Raw genomic sequence first — 23,869 nt, forward strand, 5'->3', positions numbered from 1 at the left:
ATGTAATATCTCAATCATATTAGCTTTCATGATCATCGCTATTAGTTTTTATTAGATGGTATTATGGACCGAATTGTGTCTCTCTCCAAAACTTTTATGTTGAAGCTTTCACCCTCAATACCTCAGAATGTGACTGTAGCAGGGGATAGGGACTTTAAAATGGTAATTAAGTTAAAATTAAGTCTTTAGGGTGGCCTCTAATCCAATATGATCAGTGTCCTTAGCAGAGAAGGAACTTTGGGCATAAACATGTACGGAGGGAAGGGCACATGAAAATATAGGGAGAAGGTGGCCACCTACAAGCCAAGGAAAGGGCCTTAGAAGGAACCGATCCTGCTAACATCTCGACCTCAAGGCCTCTAGACCCTTGACCGATAAGTTTTAGTTGTTTAAGTCACCAGATCTGTGGTACTTTGCAATGGCAGTTCTAGGACACGTGTACAGGTGCCCTCTGTGTGCCTGGTTGTTTCCTCGACCTGGGATATACAGCAGTAAAGACGACAAAGGCCCTGCGTTTGGGGAGGTTACATCCTAGTACAGATAACAAACATGTAAGCAAACCTAGGAACAACATTATTTTAAGCAACGGTGGGTGCTTTGGAGAAAATAGTGAGCATGATGTGAAGGGTGTGATACAGGGTGGTGGTGCATCTACTTAGACCAGACTGTTGAACAGCCAGAGACAGCTGCTCGTGGACTGACAAGGGGGAGGGGGAGGGGGACAGCATGGGAACACCAGCTCCAGAGCATTCTGGGCAGAAGGAATGTGTTTGATCTGTTTGGGGATCAAAGAGGTAGACACTGTGGCCAGAGGACAATGAAGAAGGGGATGCAGACAGGAGAGGAGGTCAAGGAAGAACAGGGCCAGGTCACAGGGCCTACAGCCCAAAGAAAGACATCTGAGTTCATATATTTTAAAGCTTGCTGTTCTGGGAGGAGAATGAATGAGGCAGCTGGAGTGGAAGCTTGCAAAGCAGTCAGAAAGATGGTGCACTTGAACTCAGAGAGGGAGGTGGAGACAGAAAAAAGAAGACGGCTGTGGATGGTTGGATGGATTTTAGACATATTTTGAAGGAAAAGTTTATAGGACTTGCTCATGGACTGGACACAAGGTGGGGAGCACATGGATATTAAAGAGGGATTAAAAAGTTACTAGGTTTTTAATTCTACAACTGCATGGAAAGTGGTACCATTTGCTGACGTGTGGAAGACAGCGGAGCTTGGGGTGGAATTTAGAGCTACCTCCTGGCCAGACCACAACTGGGATGACTATTATACATCCAAGTGAAAATCAAGGAGCCTGTTCATACCGTATCAAAATTAGAGCGCAGGGAGATTGGGGACCAGAGGCACACATTTGTGAGTCAGCCGGGGAGAATGGGTGAGATCGCCGAGGAAGATGCTAGAGCAGAAAGCCTGGGTCTAGGACTCAGCCCTCGTGCGCTCCAACTTTAAGAGCGTAAGAGAAGGAGACTAAGAAAGGGTCATCAGTGAAGTCGGAAGAAAAGCAGAGACAGGCAGAGCACAGAAGCAGAGAGATGGCTACACACACACTGACACCACAATGCCCGGGTACGAGATACTAATCACGTCTGAGAGTGCCGGTGTGCTACCACAGGACGTACATGCACACGTGTGCACACATCGCGGGGCTGTCTGCCGGTGTATATAGTTATAGAATCCAATGCTTCTAGGGTTTGAAGCTCCTTTTAAAATTACATTTTACACATCAGTAAACTTGTAATGCAGGAACTGCTTTCTTAGAGTTATTTATATCCCTGGGTTGCAGAAGGATTTGTCAGGAAATAATATGAATGTTATTTATCTGACTGTTCGGCTTTATTGACTGCTACATTTCACATCCTTCAGTTCTTTTTGGCAGAGGAGTAAATAACACTGCTATTAACCTCTAACACCAGTATAAAAATAGGCAGTTATTAAGGGGTAAATATTACTTTGACGATTATTGCCCCAGTCTGCTTTCTCTGGGAGATATCATAAATAAGGCCCCTCGGGGGGTCCACAAAGTTCCCAATTTTGTTGAGGGAGCTGGCAGCTCTCCTGGCCACAGGCTATGATTTGGAGCCGTGTGGAGCCGATAGGAAACACTCCATGAACGATTGCTCATTCCTGGAGGAAATCAAGGCAGCCTTCATGTCCCATTGTGGCTGTGTATATAGGAGCAGAAGGTGTCGGATCCTAAGGTTTCTACTGGGAGAGATGTAGAGAGGGCTGCGATCATTGTTAAGAGCACCAGGAGCTGGGCTTGGGAGCAGGTGGGTATGTGGAAGTCTGGAGTTTGTTAGCTCAACCTGTTGAACTTAAGCTATGTCTGTAGGAGCTTATGCTCCAGAGTTTTTCATGGTCACTCTTTATTGGTGAACAGGTTAACTGGTAGGTTAACTACATGGAGTACCCCCATTATGGAAGGAAAAAGATGAAGAATGATGGTAACAGGTAGAGAAAGAGCCTTAGATGAGAAGCAAAGAGCGCTAAATTATAGTTTCATCCCCAGTCTTCATTTGTGTTATGATCCCGAGCAAGTTATGTGTCTCTTCATCTCATAAATAAAGGGACTTCCTAAGACCCTTCCAGTCCAGATGCGCTTTGACAATCACCCAGTTAGGCCTGGTTGGACGGATCCACCAGGTCTCCAAAGCTCCTAGTTAGCGGTGAGCCATTGCCTAGTGATGCCTGCCCACACAGTGGACGTGATCGTGTGCCACAGCCAGAAAATCCCCTTGTCACCCTACAGGAAGCCCCAGGGTGCTTGAACGGGCCCCAGGCTCTAAGCCTACAGCAAGGGCCACCTGTCTTTGCACCTCTGGCCGGGACTTCTGAAACACGGGCAGTCATCGCACGTTTTCCTTTGCTGTCCAGGACTAGATATTCTTGGCTTCAAACATGGGTTTTGATCTTGATCTAGCCTCTGATTACAAATGTAAAGACATGGGGGTCTTCTCCTCCTTGAAAAGTATTTAAATTCAGACTCCATGGTTAAAATTAGTGGGAATGCTTCATGCAGAATGAAAGGCATGAGTCCTCCATATGTGCAGGAGGTTAACTTCTGAAATGCCGCCTTGACGTGAATGCATTCTAGGAACGCACTACTCAAGGGAAATTTTGCAAAATGAAGAGTTCAGTATGAATTTAATTTGTATGTTTAGAATGTTAGGGCTCTCGCACATGAGTGGTGGTGGAGGTGGTGATTTGCAGTGAGGTACATTTCTGCTTTCCTACCTCTAAACTATGCTAACATAGTTGACCATTGTGCCACTCAAGCTAATTGTCTCTGTGAGACAAAACTTTGGAGGATGTGACCATCTCGGCATCTCCAGTCCACTTAGAGAGTGGATGATGCATATTCAAGAGAGCTTTCGTTGTGAAACAATAGAAATTGCACAAAAAAGTGAAGTGTATAATGTTATAGGCCCATTTGGCCTAAGTGTCAGCAGAATGGCTTGGCTATCCATGCCTCATTTAACTTTCCAAGAACTCACTATTTCATACTGCAATGTTAATAGACGCTGTGCCAGTATTTCCCAAAGGCTATAAATTGCTGCGGGAGGACATTTAAAATCATTATGAAAGCAACTGCAACTGGCCAGTAGCCCTTCAAATAACCCCCAAAAAGCACATTTTGGCAAAACAAAAGCTAATGTTGTGTTTAACAGTAACATAGGATGTAGACATAGATTATAGGCCACACATACAAGATAGGAATGGAGCAAATGGAGAGAAAAAAATAGAACTTGGAAAAATGGTGAGAAGATGTCACAGAGAGGTGGGTACAACAGTGTGAGAGAGAGGTCCTTCCCAAGCACAGAACTCTTCACTGATGAGGAAGCCACTCACCCAAGCCCGGTCACATTAGGTCCACTCTAGGATGAGACAGCAAGTCTGTGGAATGTCAAAAGTCTCGGCACTAACACATGGTCAAGGACTCCCCTCACAGCATGGCCACAGGCCTGGGATCACAGGAAGTGTCCCCTTGCTAAAGAGACTGGGGCTATAGTGCTCCTTCGCATAATTCCTCCCAAGAACCCTTTCCTTTTGTCCCACACTCCTTTTTCTGTGGAACCTATTCTGTTCTTTCTAGCAACAAAGCAAGGCTTGGTATGACCACGGTTCTTACTTGAAAAATGAGCAGGCGTTCAGACAAGGCAGTCACCGTAGTGGGTGGGCCTCCTGGATGCCTTTTTGTCATAGTAATAGGGACCCTCATGAGAGAGAAGTCCCTCTAAAGGAAGTCCAACCCCGACACCTGGAGCTGTACAGAGTAGTCTGGGACCAATGATTCCGAAGACAGAATGGTGTCTTTTACCTAGAATTGTCAGCCGGCTGGATTCCCCATTGGAATCACTGTGTCTTGGGGTTAGGAGCAGGGGGTGGGGTTTCAGCAAAAGCAGAGCTAATGGGGGGAGGGAATGTTTGTGACCTCACTGGCGACCCTCTCCAAGAACCCCCCATAAGAACTATCACAGGACCGTGGGGAATATTTAAGGGGTGCTGAACACCTGTGAAAATTCAATTAAACAAAAGCCAAGAGCAGATAGAACTTGAATTATTGTTGTTATGTCCTCCCATTTGTCCTCCAGGGTAAGACCTGGGGAAATCAAATCAGATGCTTCCCCGGATGCACCAGTGCACATGGTTTAAATCCAATGTCATTGCCACCATGTGGCCTCAGGGATGGCAGCATCAAGACCACCTAGAAACTTGCGCAGAATCTCAGACTCCACTCTAGACCTACTGGATCAGAACCAGCATTTCACGAGACTCCATGCACAGTGACATTGGAGAAGCACTTCCCCAGAGTGGTTTGGGCCGCATACCCGAGTCGTCTAGGTGGAAAAAAGCTAATGATGCCTGGGTCCTATTCCTAGAGATTCTGACGGTGGGATCCGGGCACTGGAATTTTCTTTAAAAACTCCCTATATTATTTTAATGTGCAGCCAGGAAGGAGAACTTAAAGGAAGACCTTTTCAGAATCCATGCCAATGGCTTTTGGCCAAGTGACCCATAGTAGGAGTCTTTCAGCCAATGGAGTTTGTTGAGTATTTTCATATTAACATGTTTGCACTTACCAAATATTGGTCGTGATTTGTGACCACTATTACAGGTACAGTTTGGCTTATGCTACAGAAATATGACAAAAGTAGTATGCGATAACATGTTTGTAGCTTGAACCATATTTTTACAGAGATACATTAACATTTCAAAAGTCTTTTATCAAAATCCATGTCCTCTGTTAGTTAATATTATAACATAAGATACACTTGTTATTTAAAGAATCTTTTTTGTAAAGCAAAGCACCTATTTATAATGTAACCGCCCCACCTGATTTTTCCAGATTAAAGTTTCATACATTAGGCTTCTTGGACGTGAGGAGTTAACAGACACATCACACACATTAGAGTCTCATATTTCATGAACTTGTCTCGTGCTTAAGCATTTGAAGGTTCCATATTTGAACCTCAGACTCAGCCAGAATTAATTCTTCCCTTCTTCCTACATCCCTGCTAATGTCCTTCTGTTAGAGTACCCTCTTTATTCACTGACACAGATTGCTTCTGTGGTCTTTCCCTCCCACTAGACTCTTCGTTCCTTGAGGAGGAGAGAAATACTAAGTGTGGAATTTGTGAGGAACATAGTCCCCTGGTTCTACTGACGTAGTCGAGCTTCTGCACAGCCCCTGGCATGGGCTGCAGGATAAGCTGAGGGAGAAGGGAGGAGCTGTGAGGTGACAGAGGAACCCTTGGAGCTTCTACCATTGGCATAAAAAATTCATCCATCCAAGTTAGCTCAGGTGAATCCCGGAACCATGTTTGTATGGTAGAGAATGTTCTTTATTTCTAAGGCCAAGGATAAAGAGCTGCTTGCAGGAGATGAGAAGAAGAGGAAAGAAGAGAGGTAATTGGGGGCGTCTGGGTGGCTCAGTCGGTTAAGCACCCATCCGACTTTGGCCCAGGTCATGATCTCATGCTTCATGAGTTTGTGCCCCACATCAGGCTCACTGCCAACAATACAGAGCTTGCTTGGGATCCTCTGTCTCCCTCTCTCTTTGCCCCTCCCCCTTTCATTCTCTCTCTCTCTCTTTCTGGCTCGCTCGCTCACTCTTGCTCTCGCTCTCTCTCTCGCTCTCAAAAATTAATAAATATTTTTTAAAAATAGAAATACCTGAAGAGACACCTGACTTTAAGAATGAATATCATAAACAAAACAGATCTATTTGACTGAGAGGCCAGCCATGGCATAAATGTTAAAAGGCCATTTGTTTTTCGATATGACAAAATGCAAATCTCTAACTTTGCAATATGAAAGCTTTATTGTACTTTAAAAATTCTGAATTCTTTAGGATGTTCTTTTTCTGGTCCAAAAAAGCTATTTTAAAAGCTCACATTAGAATATTTTATAACTCTTTTATCCTTCCTGAACATCTGTGAACTGGAAAGAATATAGTATATTACAGAAACAATCCATTTAAAGAAAAACAATTAAAATGAAAACTACTTCCATTTCTGTGGCATAAAACTCTAATTCTCTCCCCTTTGCAATTTTATTACCACCCTGACATGATATAGTCACAGCTTCACTTACACACAATGTTAATTTCACTCATACTCCACTTAATCTTCAAAACATTGCAGAATAACATTTTTCTTCAGTAATTTATCATTTGCTATGATAAGGCAATGTGTTTAGAGGATGTTAGAATTTTTTTTTAAGTTTGCATTTATCTCAGTGCTGAAATGTGCTCTGAATGCTATTAAAATATATCATTTATACACTTTCACATTTAACTATATTAACTATACCTTAACTAGACATTTATTAAGAGCAGCATATTTATTTCCCATTCAGGACTTTTTAAATCTGTGGAGTCAGCTCTATGGAAATGAGCAATTTTTGCCAGCCTTACACTGTGTTATAGGTTAAACTGAGCAGAAACCCCAGGGCTCCTTTGCGGTGGGGTACACAATTACACATCTTTTCTGGGCTTCCTTAAGTCATTTCCCAGTGCAGGACCTCTCATCATTCCACCTGCTGCCAGTGATATGTTCTGAACTCTAAATAAGCTCATGGCAGTTCTCTCTCCTTCATTTATCATTCAGCAAATACCCTCTATGTTTGGGTATTCCAGACGAAGATGTCTTATTTCAAGATCTTTCCCTTGAGATTAGTAACAAAGCATAAGTTTGTCTTGTTAATTTAATTCTTGCTTATATCAAAATATAACATATGCACATAGCTTAGAAAGCTTCCTGACCTACCTCTTCCCAACCCATAATCTTGCTTTTTTTCAGAGGTCACTACTTCTAATTTTTAGCCATTTCTCCTGGGCTTTTATCTCCATACATCTTAATAATATGTTCTTACTGCTATTTTCTTATTTTTCCCTTTTAGCTAATATCTACCGACTTCCAACTATGAAAGACACTGAGTTTTTTCCTTCTAATACTATCACCTCCCCACACACATCAGCCACTTGCCCTCTCTTTCAGCCTCTCAACATCATATATTGATGAATAAGTATTAATCACCATTGAATCATAGTAGTAATTTATAATTCTAGTTCCATTTTTTTTTTATAACTGTTTACCCTGGAGTTAATCATTGCTTTTCTCCTTTGTTTGCATTCTATGTTCCTATAACTAATCGAACTCTAAATCCTCTGCTAGAACTGTAAAATCCCCTTTTTGTGTGTTCAAATATACCAGGTTGTCTATCAGTTTCTTCTTCTTTTTTTCTAAGACATCAATCTTGGAGCCTTTTGTCCTTCTGCAGCCTTGACTGGTTACTCCCTATGCTCACTAACCGTCTATTGGGCTGGGACCTCCCTTTGCTGTCATCCTGGAAATGTTCTTTGTGTGTCTCCTGCATTGGATTCTTATTTCCTCAATCCTAGGTCTTGGAATTTCTTAGTTTTTGCTCTGTTTTGCTGGGGTATATCCTCTAGTAGCTTCCTGAGAAAGATGCATGGGAGGTGCAAGATGTCCTCAAATCCCTGAGCCTTTCAAGGATCCATGGGGCAAAGAGCTTGTTTCTAATGGGCTTCTCCCCACACGTTTACATTTCACCTTTCTCCCGCCTGGCAAAATAGCTAAGACTAGGGATGCCTGGGTGGCTCAGTTGGTTAAGCATCTGACTTCGGCTCAGATCTCATGGGTTTGAGCCCCATGTTGGGCTCTGTGCTGACAGCTCAGAGCCTGGAGTCTGCTTTGGATTCTGTGATTCCCTCTCTCTCTGCCCCTCCCTCACTCCAGCTGTCTCTCTCTGTCTCAAAAATAAAATAAACATTAAGTAAATAAATAAATAAACAATAAAGAAAATTTTAAAAAGTAGCTAAGACTGTCAGCCATTAGAATTTTGTTGAAACCTGTTTTCTGCTGTTGTCTTTCCTTTTCCTTAGCCTTTGTGAGTTTGTGCTTTTAGGTTCTTTTAGAGAGCCTTCTGGAGGGGACAGAGATTAACACATGTATTCCATGTACTGGATTGAGGCTAAAGTATAATAATTTCCTTTTATAATATGAAGGATTTAGTATGCAACTATGACTATTGATTTATTCTTTCATTTACTTAACAAATAAAGAAAGAACACCTACTATGGGCCAGGCAGTATCCCAGGCCTTGGAGATACAGCACTAAACCAAGCTGACAAAATTTCCTACCCTCATTAAACCTACGTCTTAGTGGAAGGAGGGCTGGACAATAAACAATTAATAAAACGTATGTCAGGAAAGATGATGATATTCTACAAGAAAAAAGAAAGTTAGGGTGAGCGCAAGGCATTCACACTTAAATAGGATGGCCAAAGAAGACCTCCATGAGAAGGTAATATTTGACCAAAGACCCAAAGGAAGTGAGAGAACAGTGAGAGAACAGGATATGGGACTCTTTGGAAGAAGAGCATTCCAGACAGAGGAACAGCATGGAGAGTGGCCCTGAGGTGGGAGTATACCTGGAATGTTCAAGGAAAAGTAAAGAGGTCCATGTGGCTGAATAGAAGAAGCAGGGAGGACAGAACAGGGAGGTTAAGTGGGGGTCAGACTTCATCATCTTTGGCTTTACAAGCTCTCACTGTAAGGACTTATATTCTCTCAGCTAGAGCTCGCTTTATAAATTCGTCTCCTGACTGTCCATTTCTCTCCTTATCTTCTGAAAGCCCTTTCAAGAAAACACGTTCATGGAGTGGAAGTTCATTTTCCCTCTAAAGAACATTAATATTTCCATCTCAGAACACTCTTCGATCAAATATGTGTATCATTATCTCCTTCTCATCATTAGGCTTGCTCTCCAGTGCCATCTCCTCAGATGCTGGTACCCTATAGTGTGCCCTAGGCATTCTTCACTACCTCCCCCTCCACCATTTTTCATAGAACTTACTACATTTTGAAATTATTATGTTTATTTATTTGTTTGCTTAGTTTTTGTTTCATTTTTGGTCTGTGCCCATTAGAATGAAAGCTCCATAGAAAGGACAGCATTCAGTGTGTTATCTATGCTTCATATCCCTGCCCTCGAGTGCTCAGTTGTTGAGTGAAAAGATAGATAGATAGATGGACATGACTCTGAGCAAATCTGGGAATGTCTGATAATTACGTTAAGTTGAGTTTAAAAGAAATTCCTTTATTCTATTCTCTCTTTTCATTTAGTTTGGGCACAGAGCACGAGTTGGGGAGGGACAGAGAGAGATAAAGAGAGAGAATCCCAAGCAGTGTCTGCACTGGCAGTGCAGAGCCTGATGTGACGCTTGATCCCACAAAACCGTGAGATCAGGACCTGAGCCAAAACCAAGAGTCGGATGCTTAACCGACTGAGCCACCCAGGCGCCCCTGCTTCTGCTTTTAATTATAAAGAAGCTAATTAAAAAATTGAAATGCCTTGAACTAACACTTCTAATATATTCTCAAGTTGCATTTACTTCTTCAGTATGTTTTATAATCTTTAGTTCATCTGCCAATTATAACAAAATAAACCATAGACTGTGTATGTGAGCCTAGCTTACATTCAGCTTCAGTAAATGTAATGTTTTCAAAAGAAAAATTCAAATCCATTCTGATTTGAAACTCCACTTTAATAAGCAAAATCCCAATTTTCTTAGCATAATAGTGTCCTACTGCATTACCACTTTGTTGATTTTTGAAAGTTGAGATGGGGGGTCAGAGTTAAGGATGGATGAGCTAGGCCTCTAAATGCTAATTTCACCTATAAAGAGCTAGAGCCAAAGAAGGAAGGAGGTAGACCGAGCAGCAAGAGTTATAGAAATTTTGGTCAGATGCCTATGGGCCCTCTACTATAACAATGATATGCTAATAGCCACACGAGAATTTGATGGATGATGCAAGGGGTCAAATAAAAGTAAATTAACACAGGCAGTACCCAATATGGAGGAACTATCAGGTAGTGGGAGAAGAAAAAAAAAATCTACATGGAAAACTTAGCTGCCACAGACCAGAAGTAACCAGAAAAAGAAGAGACTCCGTAGGCTCTTGGGACTCTCCCACAATGACTCCTAAATGTTGAGCTAAAACTGGTTTCTTGGATGAAACTATCATTTCCAGTCCAGTGTCTATCTTTTTATTTTTTTATTTTTTATTTATTTTTTTAAGTTTATTTATTTTTTTAACATTTATTCATTTTTGAGAGAGAGAGAGAGACAGAGTGTAAACAGGGGAGGGGCAGAGAAAGAGGGAGACACAGAATCTGGAGCAGGCTCCAGTCTCTGAGCTATGAGCACAGAGCCTGACTCGGAGCTTGAACCCAGGGACCACGAGATCATGACCTGAGCCAAAGTCAGACACTTAACTGACTGAACCACCCAGGCACCCCAGGGTGTGCTTTTCAAGAACTAAGGGTAAAGTTTCATAAAAATATAAATCAGAGAAGTACAATGGATCTTGGGGAATTACCTGGCCCAGGCCTCCTTTTTCTATACATTAGGAAACTGAAGTTCAAATTAACTTGGTCTTCATTAACACAACAGTCTTATCTAGTTATTTGCAGCTCAACACTGGACGGGTTGGGTCTGACTGACGTATGGTATCTCTCCCATCTAGTATTCACAGAGTCCAGTCCTCTGTAAGTGCTCCATAATATTTCTTGAGTGAGAAATGACAACTCCCCGTCTCTATGTGGGCTTATTCCTCATGGACCTGTCATCTGAAAAGCTGCCTTATTCCCTCTAACTCATTTCTAGCACACAAAGTAATAATGGCTATGGATAGTGAAACAAACGTCTGTAGCATGAAACTCAGAATTTAAAGAAATCTGTCATATCGGTCAGAAACGGAGAGAGCGTTCCAGAGTGCCAAGGCTCTGGGGATCCTTGGCATACCCTTCACACTCGCAGAGGTAGCCCCCAGGTGGCCCGTGTGAAAGCTACTCACCCACAGAGGTGACTAATGACATGTGTAGCTTTAGGTTTATAACTTGACTTCTTGATGGCTCTGCTTGTCTTTTTGTTATGTGGAAATCCGTTTTTCCAAGTTCTAAGGAGTTATTTCTATAAGGAAGTTATTAATATAAAGTTTTGAGAACTGACAGAGAAACTGGCATAATTTCTAATTGATCACAAATGATGAATAACATTAGTTGGTTCTCACCATGTGGTCCAGACCTCCATGCTGATCTTTGACAACCAGTAAGGAGTTGTGGCCAAGTGAAGTACATACCAAGCAGCAGGTTCCTGCATATAAACCATCCTGAAGTATCATATCAACCCTCTAACACAGGATTATTTCACTCTGTCCACATCTAGAGAAATCAAAGCTTAGCGAAGTTAAAGATCTTTCTCAAGGCCATGTGAAAGCCCAGGCTCCAACCAGAGACTATCTGACTACAGCACCCTTTCTACACTCCATTCATGTCTACTAGTGAGATTTCAGTCCGATTGAAACTAATCAGGGCCAAGCAGGTGGCTTTGGGGTCAGGGGAAAGATTTACTGGCCTGTTGTAAAGGCGGGTCTTTAGAATTGTGAGATCTACACTGAGCTTTTCTTGGATGTCTCTCTGACCACATACATCACTATGTAATCTATACAGTGGTGTTTTAACGGACAGAGCTCTTACCTGTAATAATTTTCTTTGAACTCATATGCTCTAGGAAATGTCAATAAACTCAGTTGGGGTAATTTCTTACCCATAGCACATGCATTTGCGCAGAAAGACCCTAGACCTTGTGAACAAGAGAAGAACACCCCATAAAGTCTGCACAGAGCAGCCATTACATGCAAAATGGACGTTTGAAAAAGAAAACATTTGACCCTTCCATTGATTGAACTTTTCCTTCAAAGTGCCCTTTAGGGAGTACTGAGCTGGTTGCCAGGAAACAGAGATTCTTTTCTGGAATCAATTCATGCCATTCTAAGTGTCATTGAGTGTGTCACTTAAATTTGGTTGATGCCCAATTTACAATGGGAGTACTCTTCCTCTTGGGCTTCCTCAATCTAAAAGTATCAAGAGTCAGAATGTATCTGTAAAGAGGTATGGGGTTATTGTGATCTGTGAAATAACAAACCCTTCAAATTGTACATTATAATAAAGCTGTTTTCAAACATGTCATTTAGAAGGCACTGAGTGGTAGTAATTGAAATAATGGAAAAAATATTTTCGACATTGGTCCTGCGGAAGTGTAAACCTTCCCTTGGGGTTAGGATGTAAGCATTGTGATGATGCCTTTTGAAGGGGGCTGGAGTTTTGGAATAGGCTTCAGTGAGCAGATCTGAGTTCTGGCCCAGCTCCTCCACCCACTAACTCTATGCTGTAGGACAAGTGTCTCCATCCCCTGGGGCTGAGTTTCTTCACTTATAAGGAAAGAGTTGGATAAAATAATCTCATAATGCTTGCTCTCATTCAGTAATTGTACCACCTTTTCCGGATCACCCAAAAGCGTATGACACTTTTGGCCTCAAGTATTTTATAGTCCACTGAGGGAGTTGAAGAACAAACAAATAAATGAGCAAATAACACACTGGCATAAGTGCCAAGGGGAAGTAAACTAATGGTAGTGACCAATTACAATGGTGGAGGGAGCTGATTCTGAAGGGCAGGAAAGTATGGGGGGCAAGAGGAAGACTTGCCTTTAATTTCTGCATTTTCTTACGGCAGGGTGTCAAAATATATTATTTGAAGTTGACAAATCAAGAAGAGTTTTCAACATGTTATTAAAAGTTACTGGGGTGTCATTAGAATAAAAATGTCAATCTTCAAAATTACTAGAAGACAAGTACTTTGCTCAGCATAGAGCACAAAGCAAGAACACCTGTGCCATAAAGCAAAGGACAAAAAAAGAGGATAAAATAATAAATCATGTAATAAGATGACAGAACTAAGATCAAAAAGAGTTCATCAGTAAATGTAAATGGGAAAACTTTTCTATTTAAAAGAAAAAGACTCAAATTGGACAAGAAATTAGAACGGCCATGTAACATATTCAAGAAATGCATCTGTAAAAAATTACTTGGAAAGGTTGATTATCAAAGGATAGGCAAAGACACGCAAATTAAGTGCATGGAAAAAATAGCAAGGATCATAAGATCGGCCAAAGGTAAATTCAAGACAGCAGTTTACAAAACAAAGATAGACACTTTGTAATGATAAACATATAATTCAGCAGATTTTCATGCAGCAAATAGAATGTCTTTGAAATGTATGAAAGAAAACTGCAGTAAATACAAAAAAAAAATAGACAAAAAGGTAATTGGGGGAAATTTTAGATCACTCTTCTCAGCGCATGGCAGATCAGGTAGATAAAAAGGTAAGTAAAGCTTTGAAAATCTAAATCCCATAGTGAGATGGAGCACGTGCATGAGTATCTCTGATCTATCTACATTTGTATCTACCTAGATCTCTAAACTCTGAATACAGACACTATGCCTATTATTCAGTGATTCTTGAAATATTGATAAAAATGACCATATTTACAAAATTTGAACCACAAAGAAAAATCTCAACATATTTTGGGGCGCCTGGGTGGCTTAGTCGGGTAGGCGTCCGACTTTCGCTTAGATCATGATCTCGCGGTTCGCGGGTTCAAGCCCCGCGTCGGGCTCTGTGCTGACTGCCAGCTCAGAGCCTGGAGCCTGTTTCAGAGTCTGTGACTCCCTCTCTCTCTGACCCTCCCCTGCTCACGCTGTCTCTCTCTCTCTCTCTCTCCTAGAAATAAATAAATTTAAAAAAATTAAAAAAAAGAAAAAGAAAAATCTCAACATATTTCAAAAAACAGAAATATTACATATTAGAATCTCTCATCTCAGTGCAATGAAACTGGAAATTTATTTATTTATTTATTTATTAGGGGGGTGGGTAGAGAAAAAGGGAAAGAGAGAGAATCCCAAGCAGGCTCCACCCTGTCAACGTGGAGCCCGGTGTGGGGCTTGAACTCACAAGCCGTGAGCCCTGAACTGAACAGAAATCATGAGTCAAACACTTAACCAACTGACCCACCCAGGCATGCCTGGAAATTAGTTTTGTAATCAAAGACAAAAAGATATTAATCACTTAGAAATTGAAAAGCTCTCTCTTAATTTTTGGTCCAGGAAATCTACATTATAAGTATCTAGAAAATATTGATAATGCATGAAGTATGTATCAGAACCTGGGAGACTGTGCCTTTCACAGCATAATTTGACTTACAGGTCTTACTGAAAAGGAAAGAATGAAAATAAAAGCACAGTAGGCAAGTTAGAAAATAATAATAAAATATACCCAATAAGGTAAGAGAAACTAATTAAATAATAGTGGAGCTAATAAATAGGTCTAAGTGATGGCTCTTGAGAGAGAGAAAAGTAAAGCAAAGCAAACAATAAAAGAGAAAAATAAATCATTAGCCAACCTACTCAATTTATTAAAAAGGTGGAATGAAAACATACAAAATTAGAAGTAGCCACACATAAAACAGAGAATGGTATAATAAAATGGAGAAACAATAAATAAATCCAAGAGCTGGTTCTCTGAAAATAAAAGAAAACAATAAATTTACTACTCAATTCAATTAACAAAAAAGTGAACAAACAATACAAAATGAAAACAGTAAGTGGGGAACTAATAAAAACATATAAAAACAAAAAGGATTCTGAGATAACTCTTTGCTCAGCTCTACTAAAATGGAGCTGAAAAGCTGGGTGAAATGGATGGTTTTCTAGAAAGATATAATTGACTAAAAGTTGTAGAAAATCTAAGTGACTAATTTTTATAGAGAAATAGAATAAGTTATCAAAAATTCACCCCTCCTGGAGCACCAGAATCAGACACCTTCACAGGTTTGAAGAGTATCTTCGACCAAATCTTTACAGAAAATATAATTCTGAGGCTGCCTAAAAAATTCAAGATAATTGATGAGCATGACCGTTGAAAGCAGAGATTCCAGAACCAAACTGTCTATGTTCCGTTCCCAGCTCTGTCACTCACCAGGTATAGGACCTTGGACACATAATTATTTAATTTCTCTATGCCTCAGCTTTCTCATTTATAAAATGAAGTTAATAATTGGGTATTGAGAGGATTCAGTGAATTAATGCATGTAAAGTGCTTAGAATAGAATAGTGCCTGGCATATAGTAAACACTGAATAAATATTAGCTATTTTTTATTCAATATTGGACAAACCTATTGCTACCATTCTCTACATTAATAGATCAAAAGAGAAAAATCATAATCACTTCCATTAATGCTAAAAAGTCATGAAGCCGTCTTATATCCATTTTTTACTTTTATATGACTTTTGGCAAAATATTAAAGATGCATACTTCCCTGATATCTTAACTCAATAAAATAACACGATCGTTAACTAAAGCCTGAATCAGGTTGAATGGGGAAACTGTAGAAGCCTTCCCAGTCAAGTCAGAAGCCCAAGGTCTCTACTGGCCCCACTGATGTTTGACAATGCTCTAGATGTACTACTACCATTGCAAATAGAATAGAAGAAAGAGGGGCGTCTGGGTGGCTCAGTCAGTTAAGCGTCTGACTTCGGCTCAGGTCATGATCTCACGGTTCGTGGGTTCAAGCCCTGCATCGGGCTGTGTGCTGACAGCTAGCTCAGAGCCTGGAGTCTGTTTCAGATTCTGTATTTCCCTCTCTCTCTGACCCTCCCCAGCTCTCGCTCTCTCTCTCGGAAATAAATAAGACATTTTAAAAAATGGGAGAAAGAAATAAAAAGTCAAAATACAGGAAAAGAGTAGGTAAAATTACTACTTGCAGATTACACAAAGGGACGCTCAACTGAAAATTATTATAAATCAAAATAATTTAGAAAATTGATGGATATGAAAATAGGATACAAAAATATATACAAGATAGAAAACAAAATGGGAAAAATAGCCATTTGCCATAAACGACCAAAAAATACCTAGGAATGAACTTAACAAAACGTGTTCAAGTTTTATGTGAAGAGAACTTTTAAATGCCACTAAGGGACACAAAAGGAAACTTGAATAAATGGAAATGTTATCCTTTATTGGATCCAGGAAGACAATAACCATAAAGAAGTTCAATTCTCCTTAAATTAATCTATAAATTTAACACAGTCTCAGTAGAAATACCAACAGGATAATTTTCAATTCCAGACAGACTAATTTTCAAGTTTCTATGGAAAAGTTAATATGCAAGTATATCTAGAAAGTTCCGAAAAAGAAGAGTAATGGAGGATACTAGTCTTACCAGATATTAAAATACATTATAAAGTTGCACTGTATCTTATAATGAGATCCTGGCAAATGAATATACTGGTCAATGGAATGAATATAGATCACACAAATAACCTACTCAAGTTCAAATGGGAATTTAGGGTATTATAGTGACATTGCCTATCCATATCGGAGAAAAATGGGTTATTCAGTTAAGTATTGTCAGAACAAGTGGGGAGTCATTGGTAAGCAAAATGAAATTGGATCAGTACTGCTCTCCTTATACCAAAATAAATATTTTTAACACCCCACAAAACCATAAACCACAAAATTACTAGAAGAAAACAAAGAAGAAGTTAAAAAAAATCCTGGATTGAGGAAGCCTTTTCTTTTTTTCGCACGACATAAAGCCCAAAAGTCCTTAATAAAAAACGTGATTACATTTAGCTACAAAAAAATTAAAAATTCCTCCATGATGTAAAATACATTAAACTAAACCAAAATCAAACTTAAACTAAATCAAAAGAGAAATGACAAATTGGGGGATAATACTTAAAATTTACAACATATGTAACAGACAAAGGCTAATTTGTGATATATTAAAAAGCATATAAAACTACAGAAAAGGTCAACAGCTTATAGGAAAATAGATAAAAGGTTATACACAAACTTCAAAGAAAAATACAAATACATGTATGAAAAGTTGTTCAGTGAGGGACCCCTGGCTGACTCAGTCAGAGGAGCATGCAACTCTTGATTTGGGTGTTGTAAGTTCGAGCCCCACATTGGGTGTAGAGATTACTTTAAAAAATAACATAAAATAATTTTTTAAAAAGTTGTTCAATGATACTCATAATAAGAGAGGTGTGAGTCACAGCTTTAAAATAGCATACATTTGAGGCGCCTGGGTGGCTCAGTCAGTTGAGCGTCCAACTTCAGCTCAGGTCATGATCTCACTTACGGGTTCAAGCCCCACATCGGGCTCTATGCTGGCAGCTCAGAGCCTGGAGCCTGCTTTGGATCCTGTGTCTCCCTCTGTCTCTGGTCCTTCCCTGCTCACGCTCTGTCTCTCTCTCTCAAAATAAATAAATGTAAAATTTTTTTAAAAAATAAAATAAAATAAAACAAAACAGCATATGTTTTGCTTACCAGTCAAAAATTTTTAAGTTGTCAACAGAATATAGCATATGGCAAAACACTGGCAGTTTTGAATATTGTTGAAGGGAATGGAAATTGGTGTGACCACCACTGAATATAATCTGCCAAAATTAAAAATCCATAAAACTTTAAGTTTATTTCTTTATGTAATTAGAGAGAGAGAGAGTGTGTGTGTGCTCACCATCAGAGCCCCATGCGGGGCTCAAACTCACAAACTGTGAGATCTTAACCTAAGCCGAGATCAAGAGTTGGATGCTTAACCCACTGAGCCACCCAGATGCCCCTAAAAACACACACAACTTTGACCCAGCAATTCTGTTTTAGGAAACCTTATACTTGCCACTGTAATCCAAGGTCCATCTACAGCATTGTCTGGAACAAATGGTGGAAAACTGGAAACAGCCAAAAGATCATAAATAGAGAACTGATTTTAAAATTTATGGTAAATTCTTACAAAGAAGTGTATGTACTATTGTGAAGAGACTGCAAGATGTGTCATTAAGTTAGAAAAAATGTGTGTGTCTGTGTACGTGTGTACACAAATATATGCTCAGAAACTTCTTTTTTTTTTAATGTTTCATTTATTTTTGATAGAGAGAGAGAGAGACAGCGTGAGCAGGGGAGGGTCAGAGAGAGAGGGAGACACAGACTCTGAAACAGGCTCCAGGCTCTGAGCTAGCTGTCAGCACAGAGCCCGACACATGGCTCAAACCCGCAAACCGTGAGATCATGACCTGAGCCGAAGTCGGACGTTCAACTGACTGAGCCACTCAGGCTCCCCTGTGCTTGGACAACTTCTAGTGGGTACATATGACACTGTTGTTGGAGGTTAAGTTTAGGGAATCAGCCCAGGAGTCAAGGGTGGAAAGGAAACTCACTTTCCATTGCACATCATTTTGTGCCATATAAAAAATGTTTTTGCCACATGCAAGTGTTATTTAAGTAATAATAACTCAAATTATTTTTAACTCTTCTCATGTTGAAACAAGACAATATTAAGATTCAGGAGTGATTTTATAAGGGACTTTAATGTAAACTGGCTTTACCACCGACGGTGGCTAGCCATTCTCCACCTCCGCAGAAGAGATCTTCTCCAAGAAAAGAAAATAGCAGATTTAAAAGGAATATATATTTTGGTTTGGACAAAAAGAAAAATTTCCTGATGGAGTTGGAGGAGAGCTATAAAGTCCTCTGAAGGGCTGTGGAAAGAGGGTTTGAGCCTTGGCGTGGGTGGTGAGTGACTGGGGGAGGGGAGGACCCTGTTGGGCTGGGGAGGCTTCTTTCCACCCCAGGATGCTATGACCCTCTTCCCAGGACCAACACCTCTCGACTAGCTGACAGTTTAATGAGCATTTTACCCAAGGCATTCACACGGATAGGAAATCCTGTTAGATTTACAAGTGCCCATTAGTTAAAACTTCTCCAGAGCCACCGTCTAAGGTTTCTGCTTGGGACTTCCTTGTGCTTCCCAGAGTTGAATATCCAGTGCAGACTGGATATGCGGTTCTTCTCTCATACATTATAAACAGCCAGGGTGGCAAAACCCTGAGGCTCCTCACAGTTGACAAACCACAAACCCTACCTCTCTCCCACAAGAAGCTCTAGCCTACAGGGTGAAAATGAGCTTCCTGCCATGAATGACTGACCCAGGACACTTCACTAAATGGAGGAAACGAGACTGTAGAGAAAGCTAACTGAGTGCTATTATTTTCTCTTTGCTGCAAAATATATCCCATCATTTATCTCCTAGGTTAGTGGTTCTCAAAGTGTGGTCCCTGCATCGGGAGCGTCCACATCCCCCAGAAGCATCTTTGAGATGCAAGTTATCTCAGACTTCCTGGACCAGAAACTCCCAGGGTGTGGCCAGGCCCTCAGGAATTTTGATGTGCTGAAGTTGGAGAACCACTGCCCTAGGCTTCTGGAAGACCACCCACGAGCAGGAGTGAAAACTGGCTTGCTCGGCCTCCTTCCTCCCAAAGGAACCCAAGGTGACATAACTTGATGCCTCTGGACAGGGTTTTAAATCACAGTCTCAAGGTGCCTCTCCAGCTCTGGGTACTGACTGAGCTCACGGGTACTGCCTCCCCTAAGAAGAACATCATCTGATGATGCTGGTTATCCCACAGAAGGCCTGCACTTTCCAGCCCCAATGCCCTGGTGCAGACACATTCCCGAATGGCAAGGGAGGTAAGGCTGGCGCTATGTTCTTACGCAAGCATGATAGCCAAATATTGGAAGTGCCCCTCATGCCCCAGATAAATACATGCCAGTGACTGTAGGGCGCTAAATCTCACCTTTAAAGACTGGAGCCTTTGTAGGTCAAAATCTTCTGTTAGGATGATGATGCCTTAAACAAAATCATCCAAAGCATGGCAGGATTAAGTTTGTCACTGTCCCTTACTTTAGTTTAATGTTTTCCATTAATGCTTCCAAAGTATGTTTTTATCCTTTTTATCCTTTTGATTTTGGGCCTCAGACAATCCAGAGAAGCCCATGAAGTGGACAATGTCAGATGTCACTCCAGTGTTCTTTACCCCCTCCTCTTTCTTTTTTTTTTAATTTTTAAAAATGTTTATTTTTGAAAGACAGAGCATGAGCAGGGGAGAGGGAGAGAGGGAGAGACACAGAATCCAAAGCAGGCTCCAGGCTCTGAGCTGTCAGCACAAAGCCTGACCTGGGGCTTGAACCCATAAACTGTGAGATCATGACCTGAGCTGAAATTGGATGCCCAACAGGCTGAGCCAGCCAGGTGCCTGTCCCCCCTCCTCTTTCTATCAGGAGTGTGGTTTTTGTCCCAGCATCCTCCTCTTCCCCTTGAAGCCCCTCCCCTCTGCCCGACCTCCCCCAGCTCCAGAGGTGAGTCTAGTCACCTGAGAGTGACCTCACCCCTCTGCCACTCAGTTCAGGCTACTGAGGGGCGCCTGGGNATCTTTTCTTGCTCATCTTACTCTTCTAGGAAAGTGTCCAGAGACAATCCAGTCTGTCTCCCCTCGGCACTCTATGCCCCCATGTCAGATTGAGAACTGCTGCCCCTGATTCTCTATTAGCCCGAAGCTGCAGCTGATCCAGGAGATGCTGGGAAAGGAAACCAGAGCTCCTGTGTCAGCTCCTTGCCACCACGGCAGATCCCGCTCCAGGACTCAGGAAGTATCCTGATGGTTGTGGATAATTGACTCGGATTTCCTATTACTTATTGCTGAAAACATCCAACTGATAGAATGAGGATTATTATCCATTTGCATATATGGGGAAACTGAGGCACGAGGAGGTTTTTAGTGTGTGCGTGTGTGTGTGTGTGTGTGTGTGTGTGACTTTGCAGTAAATGAATGGAAAGTTCATGCTCTGCAGCCCACTAAGGACCAAATCACTTGGTTGGGAGGATGTTTCCTCGGCCACAGGGGTGGGGAGCAGAGAGAAGGGTACAGGAGCTGCCACGGGCTAACTTTGTCTACGCTGCAGTTTCATCTAGGGGTGCCCAGATGTGGGGACCAGAGGTGGGAATGCAAGAAAGAAGAAATGTTGGAGAAATGATAGTTATTACAGAAACATGATGGCAATTAAAAAAATGCAATGTGGTTTTTAGCACTAGGGCAAGATTCCAGCCTCTGTGAAAAAGTTAACAAGTCTCTGACTTGCCTCTTTAAAGGCGTTCTGTTAGCTCACTGGTGGGTACAGGGAGAAACAGTCTGTGTTCTGCCCGGAAGCACCGGAGGCCAGTCTGTCCAGCTTTGTCGCCCAGTGACTCAACAAGGCTGCCTCAGAGCCCAGCGAGTGTTAACACCCAGCTCTGCAGAGCAGACCCAGCCTTTTTGCATCAGAAATGTGCTGTGTGGGAACAACAGAATAATTCACCCCAGTAGGAACTAGGAACATCAACCGCAATAGCCGTGACCTTGAGTGGCACCCAGCAAAACCCCACGCAGAGGTCCCCTCTTTCCAGCCCCCGCCCCAGGAGGAAAACAGGGTAGATTGGAGCCTGCAAACCCCTCCTCTGCCATCCCACCTAGCCGAGTTGCAAATCAGTATTGCTTGGTGGATAGCAAATCAAGTTTCAAGGTTACAGACAACAGGGAAAGGAAGAAGGTACATGGGAAATCGTTTATCAAGATCATATTTAAAAGAAAAAAAAAATCTCCGTTCAAAGATGAAACACAGTCTCTTAGCTTTATTCCCCATTGCTGTTGGCTGAATGTCCGGTTGCTGTGAAATTTAAATGCTGTTTTCAGTGGGTTTTGCAGTGTGGGGGTAAATGCATCATGCATGTTCTCGGTCACAGAGTTCAATGCATTTTTTTTTCTCTTCTGCTGAAAGGGACCACTTGGCTTGTCTTCCAATGAGAAAACACTAACAACTTTAGGGGCTGCTGGGTGGGCCGTGCTCCTCAATCCACACACTTAACTTTTCAATGGATCACCTTTTAAATTAGATACACATGTCTAGTTTAATAAGGAGTTCAGTGCTTGGAGAAGTCAGCAGATCGAGGGAAAATTGCCCGGATTAAACAGCTTGTTTCTCATTCCTATGTGACTAAATGTAGAAATGGCCAAGGCTGTATCATAGACAAAAGGGACATGTGGGAAGGACTCTTCCTTCATCTCCCACCACTTTGGCCGCTGATAAATCCGGACGTGGCCATGAGCCTGTAGGCATTGGTGCAGAGCTCACTGGACCACGCCAACTTGACCTGGTGCCATGTGCAAAGCAGGGACAGCTGGACCCCAGATCCACTGCTACCATAACCCAAGCTAGGGGCCCCACATAAGTGGCTGACCAACTTTGGCTCACATGCCACCAGCCCATCAGCAACACACAGAGACTTTTGCTTTCTAATGTAACACAGAGATGTTTGTGGTGATTTTCTTTAAGGGACTTACACCATTTCTCCCCATCTCCTGCACCTCATACCCCAGAGCCTAGGCTCAGATTCTCTGACGGGCTCTAAAACTTTTCCACGGAGCACTCAGTCTTTGACGTCATAGACTTTATTTTTTCTTTACTTCTACCAAGTCACTTATTGGCCACTGCTGCGCCCATGACCCAGAGGAAGGTGACACAGGGACGATGGTACCTATGGCCTTAGTTGGGGAAGCGTCTCCTGCTTTCACAAGCCCCTTCATTTCCCAAATCAAGTACTTCCTTTTTAATTTTTTAAATGTTTATTTATTTTTGAGAGAGAGAGTGGGGGAGGGGCAGAGAGAGAGGGAGACAGAATCCGAAGCAGGCTTCAGGCTCTGAGCTGTCAGTGCAGAGCTAGACGTGGGGCTCAAACTCACAAACCATGAGATCATGACCTGAGCTGAAGTTGGACACTCAACCAGCTGAGCCCCTCTAGGTCCCCTCCCTCAAGTCAAGTATCTTTCTATCTGAGCAAACAGACTCTTCCCATAGAGAGCCTGAAGTTCTTTGTGTGAGGTGTGAAATGTGCTCAGTAGGGCTATTTTAGGCTACTAGATCACAATCTTTTTTTCCATCAGAGAAACAAAACACACTGCTTAACATTAAAATACCATGATTGGGGGTGCCTGGGTGGCCCAGTTGGTTAAGCATCTGACTCAATTTCAGCTCAGACCATGATCTCATGGTTGGTGAGTTCAAGTCTTGTGTTGGGCTTTGCGCCGACAGCGGAAGCCTGCTTGGGATTCTCTCTCTCTCCCTCATTCTCTGCCCATCCCCCATGCCTTCTCTCTCTTACTCTCAAAATAAATCAATAAACTTAAAAAACAAAAAAACACCACACCGTGACTGGAAACGATTATCTCTGTAACAGTAAATGGAGCTAGTCCTGTTTTATATTATTGCAGATTTCATCCTGCCACTTAATATTTTTCTTTCAGTTTTGGAATCAGAAGATACTTCTGGAAGTTGTGTGTTCACACTTTCATTTGAGCTGAAGGACTGATGACACACAGAGTGGAAGCCTGTTACAGCTTCAGTTATGGTTGTTTATCTTCTTCATTTGAATTTCCCTTAATAAAGTTTCTGTTATTTTATCACTTTCTTGGATCCTAGTTGAGGAAATCCAACATGTCTCATGCTTTTCTGTTAGCATATATTGGTTTATATCTGACTTTGCACCGTTCTTAATAT

The 23,869-nt window shown here is 41.6% G+C and overlaps 1 long non-coding RNA gene across 1 annotated transcript in view; it reads left to right on the plus strand.

Moving 5' to 3' along the window:
• LOC144241026 (uncharacterized) overlaps positions 1 to 23,669 on the plus strand; it is a 39,733-nt gene extending 16,064 nt beyond the window's left edge. Inside the window, exon 3 of the long non-coding RNA XR_013337940.1 lies at positions 23,617 to 23,669. This is a non-coding gene — a long non-coding RNA (uncharacterized LOC144241026). The remainder of the gene's footprint in view (positions 1 to 23,616) is intronic.
• Positions 23,670 to 23,869: the final 200 nt, after the last annotated feature.

This window comes from Crocuta crocuta, unplaced genomic scaffold, assembly GCF_008692635.1.
Source record: "Crocuta crocuta isolate KB4526 unplaced genomic scaffold, BGI_CrCroc_1.0 scaffold197, whole genome shotgun sequence".
Classification (NCBI taxonomy): domain Eukaryota; kingdom Metazoa; phylum Chordata; class Mammalia; order Carnivora; family Hyaenidae; genus Crocuta; species Crocuta crocuta.